This window comes from Gorilla gorilla, chromosome 10, assembly GCF_029281585.2.
Source record: "Gorilla gorilla gorilla isolate KB3781 chromosome 10, NHGRI_mGorGor1-v2.1_pri, whole genome shotgun sequence".
NCBI lineage: Eukaryota > Metazoa > Chordata > Mammalia > Primates > Hominidae > Gorilla > Gorilla gorilla.
In genome coordinates this window covers 108,561,968-108,572,586 of record NC_073234.2, presented here as the reverse complement: position 1 = coordinate 108,572,586, position 10,619 = coordinate 108,561,968, and the positions used below count along the sequence as shown (strand labels likewise).

General features: G+C 42.4%; 1 long non-coding RNA gene across 3 annotated transcripts; it reads right to left on the bottom strand.

Moving 5' to 3' along the window:
• Positions 1-840: 840 nt before the first annotated feature.
• Positions 841-9,348, bottom strand: LOC109028986 (uncharacterized). Of its 3 annotated transcripts, XR_008670209.2 has the most exons (5): positions 9,163-9,348; positions 7,678-8,121; positions 6,624-6,753; positions 1,571-3,109; positions 841-1,365 (listed from the first exon to the last, which is right to left on the bottom strand). It is a non-coding gene; the product is annotated as an uncharacterized lncRNA (long non-coding RNA). The 3 variants fall into 3 exon arrangements; XR_008670210.2 differs by lacking the exon at positions 9,163-9,348 and having other exon boundaries at positions 7,678-9,156; XR_010129385.1 differs by lacking the exons at positions 1,571-3,109; positions 9,163-9,348 and having other exon boundaries at positions 7,678-9,156.
• Positions 9,349-10,619: the final 1,271 nt, after the last annotated feature.

The window sequence follows — 10,619 nt, the reverse complement described above, 5'->3', positions numbered from 1 at the left end:
ACTCCAGCCTGGGCAACAAGAGCAAGACTCTGTCTAAAAAAAAAAAAAAAAAAAGAAAAGAAAACCAGTAGATCCTGAAAGGATAAATTATAACTCTCATTCAACATCTAGGAATTAATCTGAATTCACTTTCAATTGGGAGTGGCAGATGAAAGCTGTCACGATCAAGATTGAACTTAAGGCTGACTTTAGGCATAGGCAGACTTGGGCAGTTTCTCTCCTCTTCCTTATATTTAGTTGTTCCATGAAATACCCTTAAAAGAATTCAATGACAGCCATTCCACAATTAGAAGTATGGCTTGAAATTCTCATTCCTGTGAGAGTTGACACACTGGCTTTAATTCACACTAAAGTGTAAATGACTAACCTAAGATTCTTTCCTTTCTGGCAAACAGTTTTATTAAACATGAAGAAGAGAGGAGAGAGAAAGAGAGGCTTACATTTGAGGGGAAATTGGGTAGAGGGACAAAGAAATGAGATGCTGGAGATTTTATAACTTTATAGTAGTGTCAGAGTTGGCCCCAGTTAACTTTCTGGAGTTAATTGCTCAGTTTAATTACGGATTTCTCCCCACACATTTCCAGCACTCAGTTTTGATTAGATCTTATATTGCTTGGTTTCCTTAGCCTCTTGTAAAAGAACTTCTTTAGTGGGTAAAATGGGGGAATGTGAGAGGGGGGTGCCATACAGTGGATCAGAACGGTTTCTTAGAGGATGTTTCATCACCTTCTATGTAATGTCATCAGATTTCCAACCAAAGTTAAAACGTTCTTCCCGTCTACTTCACAGTAAACTAATCTTGGGAGAATTCTGTCTGACTGAGCGCTTCCCAAACCACCATTCTTTAAGTGGAATTTATTTGAATAATTTGACATTGATTTCTAGTCTGGGTACCGTTTAGTTCCTTTTTGGGTCACTGAGCAAAAGGACTTAATACGTTGCACGTTCCATATAAAAATATCACCTGATTTTAGCTGTTCAGTGAGCTCCTAGGACAAAGGGAGGGTTACTGGCAATGGAAAAGTATCTCTTCCAACACAGGATGTGCTGTGAGCATTGGTGGTATGTAACATATTCAGTAGTGTTTTCATGAACCTGTCAGCAGAGTCTGTGTAAACTTTGCAATGAAATTCACCTACTCATCTCAACTTTATGGCTTCCTGAGCAAGGAGGTAAAGAACATGGAAGAGAAGTGGATGGGTCACAGGGGCACCTTCTGCCTTGTGGGACTCCCCCCTCTGGTGTCTGGAAGGGATGATGGTGGTTGAATCCAAGATCACTGCCCCTAGGCAGAGAGAAGGAAGAGAAGTGTTTTCTTCAGGTTCTTCTCCTTTTGATAGGAGAGTGAGGCTCCTGCTCCAGATTCTATAGGGAATAACATAGAGAAATTATACTTTATCACTGGCAAAAAATTCATCGTTTGCAATTTGGGAATAATACATTGTGTACAGAGTTTAGAATCAATGCAATAAACTATTAAAAGTACTTAACTCGATAGCTGGCACTAGTAGTCACTCAATTATTATTTTTTTCTTTCTGGCTGTCACCAGTTACAGTTTTGCATTTTTACCTTTAGGTCTTTGATCCGTTTTGAGGTAATTTTTGTGAAAGAGATGTAAGGTCTTGGTTTAGATTCTAGTTTTTTCTTCCTGCATGCAGATGTCCAGTTGTTCCAGCACCATTTATTGAAAAGACTGTCCTTTCTCCACTGTATTGCCTTTGCTCCTTTGTCAAAGCTCAGTTGACTAAATTTGGGCGGGTCTTTTTCTGGGCTCTCTATTCTGTTCAGTTGGTCCATTTGTCTATTCTTTCACCCATGTCACATTGTTTTGATCACTGGAAAGCTTTTCAAAACCACAAAGCCTTATACCCATATGAGGCACTACTAGTAGAGACAGTGACCAGCTGAGGGGTGATGGCATTTCCTCAGCTCTTATCCTCTCCCTGCTCTGTGTGAGTTAGAAGATGGAACTCCTCATCTGTGAAGAGGGAAAGCCAATGCTCCAGGGCTAATGGTTTACTGAGAGGATGATGGACTTGGTCTCTTCCTTTCTGCTGAATTAGAGGACAGGGCTTGTTCAAAAATGTCTAGTTAATCTCTGCTTTTTTCCAACTTCAAGGACCTAATCATAACACTTTGCTACTGGCAACTCAAGCATTATATATTCTGTTATTTTTAAATATTCTATTATTTTCTTGCTTGTTTTAGACAGTAACATTGTTTCCTTTTACTGCTCAGTCTGGGCATGGCTCATGATTGCCCATTATAGCTTCAGCTGACATGGATCCTGTGTTTTAGCAAGTAGTTCTCCAAGTGTGGCCGCTGACCCGCAGTATCAGATCCTCCGGGAAATGCAATGTTAGGAATGCAAATTTCTAGGTCCTACCCCAGACCAAATGAATCCAACTTCTAGAATAAGGCCAAGTAAATCAGCGTTTTAATTTAAAAAAAAAAAAAGATACATGCTCAAGTTTGAGAACTACAGACTTTGAGTTTACAAAGAGTTTTTCATTCATTTAGTAGCAGCATTCTCACATGCATTGTCTCTGATAGATGGCATGATGATCCACTTCCACTTGGTTATTCTTTTCCCTCTGCGTTTTAGGGCTTACCATAGGAGGCCCTGCTGAAGCTGGCACGCTGCCTGGGAGCTATCCTTAAATGCCACTCAGAACACTCTCACAGCCTACAGCCTTCAGAAGGAGAGTGTCGCATGGTCTAGCTGCTGAGTGACCGCTGATCAACAGCTGGCTTCACCTTGCATCCTGACTCCTGGGAGATCTTCCTCTCCCATCTCTCTTCCCTTCTTTCTCTGTAGGCGCAGCTGTCAGGATCAACTGAACCACTGGGGATGGCTGTCTTTAGAGAGGAGCTATGTGGCCTTGAGAAAAGCTGGGTAGATGGATGGCCTGTCCTTGGAAATGGGCTCTCTGAAAGGACAAAGCCTAGGAGACTGTTCCTCAGGGTGCAGAGCACAGGCTTGCCTGTTTATTTAGGTGTGAACTTGGAGTCAGGACAGGAGTTTAATGAAAAGGAGAAGGAATTTTGTTGAGTTTGTGGCCTTATGCTGATTCTTTTTGGGATGTTGAGTAGCATGAATAGAGAAATCTTTGATGAGAAGAAAAAAAAACAGTTTTAGTGAAGTAAATAAATGCAGGTTCATTTTCATTTGTAAATATATTTCTTCTATTTGTCATTACTCCATTTGTAAGATGCACACATATAACCATAGATTCAGAGTTTTTTTGTCTATCCATTGATGGCAATCTGTGTTACTTTCTGTCAAGGAGGCACAGCAACTTGGTGTCAGTGTGGTGAGGCTCTGGCTGCCACAGACAGTATAGGTAGTGGCCTTCTGTTAGTTGATAATTAATTACTGAATTGGCAGCATGTGCCCCTCATTCTGTGATACACACACACACACACACACACAGTACCCCTTATGTCTGCTTAACTTCCAAGAGTCTTTTGGACATATAAAATTTGCCTGAGTCAAAAGTTTAAAATATGCATTGGTTCTGTGCCTATTAAAAGCAAAGTTTAAAATAAAGCCCAAATAATGGATGAAATCCATTCAGGCAGCTTGGTGGTTTAAAGCAAGACTGAACTTTCTACTTTTTGAAAAGTGTATTTCCAGGAACAAAGCTGAGTGGGCAAAGCAAGACCTAATTTTCCTTACTGAATAGGAAATAAATTGATACATATTGAATGCTGTCTTGAAGGTGCTTATACTGGTTGGGAAAAGATGGCCTTGAGACCCAGGCTATTCATGTTAAGATTGAAGATGAGGTGAAAATGCTAATTAAATAATGCCATGGCAAAGTTGGCTGAAAATGAGTAAGCAGGACTTTGTGAACCCTTCATATTCCTAATAAAACATCTCTTCCTTACTTGAACATCTCTTCCTCTCTCTTTTGAACTTCAGCAGGCTATAAAGGACAATGCCCTTCGTTTGTGATTATGTAATCTCTAGAAACATGCCCTGCCCTCATATATTGCTGGTGGGAATGTAAAGTGATGCAGCTGGCAGCTGCTGGGGAAAGTAGTTTGGTGGGTCCTCAAAAAGGGAAACACAAAGTTATGTGTGTTTATGACCCAGAATGTTCCACTCCTAGGTATATACTCACGATAACTGAAGACATATGTTCATACAAAAACTTGTACACAAACATTTATAGCAACATTATTTATAACAGGCAAAAAGCGGATACAATCCAAATCTCCGTCAGCTGAGGAATGGATAAATAAAATGTGATACAGCCATACCATGAAATACTATTCAGTCATAAAAAAGAAGAAAGTACTGATAGTAAGAGTTGAATAAGGAAGAAAGAAACATGAAAAGTGGCTTCACAGTTAAAGACAGGTTTATTTTGGAGAATAAACCCGAGAGGGGCTTCTGGCTGAATTAGGTCAGGGGCACTCTCTGTTACAGACTAAGAGTATTTAAGGGTTTAGGGCAGGAGAGCTTATCACAGGCTCAGAATATTTCTGTGTTTCTTTGTCTTGCTTATTTGAGAGGGAGTTTTTGTGTTTGTTTCTATCCTTTTTTTTTTTTTTTTTTTCAGTTGCAGGCATACCCAAGCCTGCTTTTAGCTTCCCTATCTTAGTGTACCTAAAGGGAAAGGAATGTGCTTATTAGGGCCCACTGTTTTACTGGGGCCCATTGTATGAGTGTGAAGTTTGGCAGTTACCCAAGAGACTTTCCCCCCACCTTCTGTGCCTGAGCTGTCTTATCTGTGTTTTACTGTCTGCTCTTTCTGGCTGCTTGTTGTTAGAAGAGAAGTGATTTCCTTGAAATGCCTGAGATTAGAAAAGGAGCCGGAACTTGAAATGGCGATGTTTGTCCAAGATGACAGTGCTCCTGCTGTCACTGATACCTGCTACCACTTGGATGAACCTTGAAAACGTTGTGCTACGTGAAAGAAGCCAGAATCAATGGGCCGCATTTTGTTCGATTCCATTTATATGAAATGTGCAGAATAGGCAAATTATAGCCCCCCAAAATTCATATGTTGACGTCCCAACCCTTAGTACCTCAGAATGTGACTGTCTTTGAATATGGGGCCTTTAAGGAGGTAATTAAGGCAAAAAAAGAGGTCCTCTGGGTGGGCCCTCACCCAGTAAGACTGGTGTCCTTCTAAGAAGAGAGAGATTAGGACACAGTTACACACAGAGGAAAGGTCATGTGAAGACAAAGGGAGAAGACAGCCTTCTGCAGGTCAAGGTGAGAGGCCTCAGGATAAACAGCGCATAATAGGTCTGGTAAGGTCTGAACAGAGGTCAGATTGTATACTGTGTTATCAGCTAGGGTAAGGAGTTTTATTTAAGAGTAATTCAGAGCCACTGGAAGGTTTTAAGCAGGGTTCTACAGATCTGATTAATATCTGGGAGTTAGGGTTTCCCTGGAGATTCTAACAAGGAGGGACTAAAGCTTCCCTGACCTTAGACCCAGAGGTAATCTCTATCAACCGGGGTCCCGAATTAAACTTTCTTCATCCTGTTGATTGCCCTTGGTTTTCAGCAGAGTTTGCACAAAGAGAAATCAACACACCCAGGATAGCATGCCTTAGTACTCCAAACAGATTCTGAGGAGCATAAGGGTCAACCATAAACGCACATTTTTGCAAACACTGTAATCTATTTATGCTACAAAAAATCTCCTAAACAGAGGAACCGAATCAACTGCAAATAGCTATTGTTGACTTTCTACGAGGACATTGGCAATCATGATGGCTCTGTGAGCCACAGGATTGTTGTAAAGAGAGATGTCTGCATGGTGGTGATTTTCTGTACTCATCAGTGGATTTTTGTTTTTTCATCAGGGCCAAGATCTCCAACCATAAACAAAGGAGAAGTTTTGACTTGAGAAATATCTACTTTGTTAATAAGCAAAACTGAAACTGGAAAAAAATAATTTTGTTTTGTAAACACAGGCTTGCTGTTCATTTAGTGCAAAGTATAACTCTTGCAAAATGCTAAGGGTACATGGTCCCCATGGTGCTAGAGTTTAAAATGGTTTTGGAGGAATCAAAACAGCAGCTCTGTTTATTGCGCAAATGTAGCAAATATGAAAGCCAAATCATATAAATTATTTTAAACAACTGAATGCCACTTACCAGCTGTGAGCTACCTGCTTCAACAAAACTCTTTCAAGCCTAAAAAAGAGGGAAAATTTCTCTCTTCTCTCCATGTATTTAAAGACAGCATCCGAATTAACATCTGAGTCATAAATAGTCCATGAAACAGATGACTCCTCATCCTATGACTAGTTGTTTTTTTTTACCAGATAAAATTCTAAGTGAATCTCTTTTCTCTTTTGCACTTTTAAAAGCTATTTCCCTTCTCTGGTTTGGTCTTCTGGTTAATGTGCTGAGGCAGGCTCTTGGCAGCCAGATGGAATATCATCTATATTTAGGGCTTCCATTAGCTCTTGTGTTTGAATCTGCTGCCATTTCCTAATTTCAACACAAATATTCTACGAGAGTGGATTGCCATTTATGTTATTGCTGTATAATAAAGTCATCATGCTAATATGCCTTATTTTTCATGGAGATTCTTTTTGCTAATCAAGCACATTCCCTTTTTATTGGTCACATACCGATACATGAGAAGTTGTTACCTTGATAACATTTACCAGCATTCAGGCTGGTCAGCCTTGGTTCTGGCTTTTCTCGCTGTCCTTTCCAGGCTGGTTTGGATACCATTCAGTGTTTTCTTTTTGGTTCATGGGAGTTCAGCAACCCAATAACCTTGAGAAAAGAGAAATGAGAAATGGAACCAGTTCATCTTAGGCTAAAAGATTCATTTTGACAGAGTAATTTTTTTTCCCTAGGATAAGAAATTACTGTGTCATTCCAAATGCATAGATACTACTGTGCCAAAGTGCTGCAGAGAGTTTCATGCTGAACTTTTCTAAGAAAATTAATTGGATGTTAATGAAACTTTGGGGCTGGTAGAATTCAAGGGAGAAGTACTCTGTTTTTTATCACCACTTCCCAAAATTATATAGTTGAAGGCTCTTATAATGATTACAAAAATAGTAACCCCCACTTGCTTGTGCTAGACAGAATATAAAGCAGTTTCACAACATTTCTGCGTTGAATTAGAGTAATCCTCCTGGTATCTGAAGACCTCCTCTGAGCCTAGTGTATGCTGGCATCGCCACCAGAATCTTAGGAGTGAGGCCTTTGGCCAGGCTTGGGGGTTCTAATAAATTTAGCATATGGGCCAGGTGCGGTGGCTCACACCTGTAATCCCAGCACTTAAGGAGGCCAAGGTGGGCAGGTCACTTGAGGTCAGGAGTTCGAGACCAGCCTGGGCAACATGGTAAAACCCCATCTCTACTAAAAATACAAAAATTAGCCGGGTGTGGTGGTGTGTGCCTGTAATCCCAGCTACTCAGGAGGCTGAGGCAGGAGAATCGCTTGAACCCAGGAGGCAGAGGTTGCAGCGAGCTGAGATTGTGCTACTGCACTCCAGCCCGGCTGACAGAGCGAGACTCTGTCTCAGAAAAATAAAAATAATAAATAATAAATTTAAAAAAAGCATAGCATATGGAACACTCTTCTGGAATCAGTGTCTGTAACAGAAAAAAAGAAAAGAAAAATTTGAAGTTGCAATTACTCAGATGGGTTTGTGGACACTGGAAAGGAGATGAGGAACCTATACATCACCTTATTTCCAGGAGAAGGTGGGTGGCGGATTCATGCTTGTTCTCAATCGTAGCGGTTGTTTGGACTCAGTAGGAGTATTTGCTGTGAAGTCTGTCATATGAAGGAAAAAATCAGGGGTGCAACATAGTGGCCAGAAAAAATTGGATGGTGTCATTTCCAGTCACCAAGGTGGGCCACCTCACGCTTGTGGGTCAGCACAGATAAGACATGGGTGTCTGGAGTTTGCTCTTTTACATGTGCGCTGTGACAGGCTTCTTGCTTCTGTCACATGACTCCCAGCTGGAGAGGATGATGAGGGGAGAGCCCAAGCTACACCGATAACTCTCAGTGCCAGTTCCTGCTGTTTCGTCATTGTCTCCCCATCACAGCTGTACCAGGGCCACTTCTGGTTGCCTTCTTGCTTCTCCAACTGCTTTTCTCTGGTTTCTTCCTTGGCTTCTCTTTCTGAAATTGTCACTTAAATGTTGACATACCCAGACTGTGCCCTTTGGCACTTATCTATTCTCACTTTACCTACACTCCCTGGACAATCGCCTCCATTCCCATGGCTTCAATTACCGTCTCTACTACTGGCAGCTCTCAAATGAAATCTACATCTCCAGCCCAGAACTTGTTCTGTGGTTCCCTAGATGTCTCAAAATCAGTGTGTTTGAACCTAGCTCATGATGCTCCCACCCCCACAAACTATGCCTGGTCCTGAGATCTTGTCTATGTAATAGTGGCCAAGATTTACTGTGCTTGTGATATTCCAGGCTCCGTTCCAAGCATTTGACATACTTTACCTCATTTAACCTTTTCCAGAGCCCTGTACAGAAGATACAATTATTATCCCTCTCTTATACTCTGAGGCACCTAGTGAATCGGTGCCTTGCCCCAGGTTCAACGGCTAGCTGTGGACAGAGCCAGACTTTGAATGCAGGCTGTTGAAACTGTAGCCCATGCTTCTAATCACTCGGCTGGGCTGCTTGCTGTTGTACATTTACCCAAGTCAAAAACTGGAGCATCATTTTTGATGTCATCTTCTCCCCTGGCTCCCACATCCAGTCCAATGCCAATCCAGTTCCTTTTACCTCCTGAATAACTTGAGCCTTTCTTTTTTTTTTTTTTTTTTTTTTGCTCCTGGGTCACTACTGTAGTCCAAGCTATTATCTCTTGCCTGGGCACTCACGATGGCTTCCTAACAGCTCTTCCTGCTGTTCTCTCATCTCTCCTTTCCACCCCATCTATTTTCCGTACTGCAGCCAAAGAAACCTCTCTAAAACATAAATTCAAATGTGTCACTTCAGTAAAATGCTCCAGTGGTTCCCCATTGTCAGGGCAAAGTCTGGACTCCAATATGCCTAGAAAGGTATGCTCTGGGCTCTGTTTTCTCCAGCCTCATCCTTCTCCCTGACTCCATCCCCTCCTCTTGCTCTGTCAGCATGCCCCGTCTTCCTGTGTTTCTTCCCTTTCCTGGCTCCCGGAAGGCCCCCTTCTCTCTCTTACCTCTTGGCCACTTAGTTGTCTGAGCCCTTTGCCTATGATACAGTTTGGATACTTGTCTCCTTCAAATCACATGTTGAAATTTGATCCCCAGTGTTGAAGGTGGGGTCTCGTGGGGGGTGTTTGGTCATGAGGGCAGATGGCTCACGAATGGCACGGTGCCATTCTTGTGGTAATCAGTGAGTTCTTACTCTTAGGTCCCACAAGATTTGGTTGTTAAAAAGAGTCTGGCTCCTCCTTCTCCTCTGCTTGCTCCCTTCCTCTCTCACCATGTGATCTCTGCACACACCAGCTCCCCTTCACCTTCCACCGTGAGTGGAAGCAGCCTAAAGACCTCACCAGAAACAGATGCTGGCGCCATGCTTCTTGTACAGCCTGAAGAACCATGAGCCAAAGAAATCTCTTTTCTTTGTAAATCACCCAGCCTCAGGTCTTTCTTTATAGCAACACAAAGGGACTAAGACAGCCCAAACGTCCTTCCATCTTCTCTGCACCTCCTTGAGTCTTATTCATTCTCAAAGGCTTTGGGGATCTCCTCTCTGGGGTCTAGAAAGGGACTTTGGTGCCTTGGCTGTGTGTTACAGTATAGCTGTCACTCTGTGTGCCATGGTTTGTCCCAAGCACGTTAAATATATTAACTCATTTAATTTTGCAAAAACCATATGAGGTAGACACAATTATTATTTCCACTTAGCAGATGAGACTGTTGGAGCACGGTGCATCTGCCACTCTAGTAGTTCACCAGAGGAAGTCTGACATGGGGCTCTGACTATAAGTCTGTTGCAAGAACACAAAAAACAAATGGAGGATGCAAGACAATCCAAAGATGAGAAACAGTAGGAAGCTGCTGCTCCAGGTTGGAGGGACAGAAGGAAGTGGGGATGTCACCAGAGGTGAGGCACTGGGACTGCCCAGCGGGAACTGGAGCTCTAGAGGAGGTGCAGCCACTGTCAGAGAGGCCACCCCAAACGGAGAGGGGCTTAAGTACCCTGACATTCCCTCGTCCTACTGCTAAGCTCCACCACTGCTTCCCGTTGGCTGAGCTAACCAGACACTCATGGGCAGGAGCCTGGGAAAATGTAGTCTGCAGAGGTCGCGGTAAAGATGGGGAACAAACTGAGAGAAATAGGTAGAAGATAGGCCCAGAGAAGTTCATTACTTTTTCCAAGCTCTGACAACTTCTAAGTTGCAAAGTCTAGGTAGTTTGGTCCCAGAGTGTGTCCCCTTAACCACTGATGTACACTGCCACTCTGAGAACCTGGGGCCAGGCACTGAATCACATGTCTCAGATGTGTAAAATGAAAATAATAGTGATGTCCTCTGTATGGGGCTATGATAAAGGGAAAATGAGTTGACACACGTCAAATATTTTGAATAGTGCCTGGAATATCACAAGCACAGTAAATTTTGGTCATTCTTACAGAGATAAGGATCCCAGAAGAAGGCAGTGGTCTGGGCAT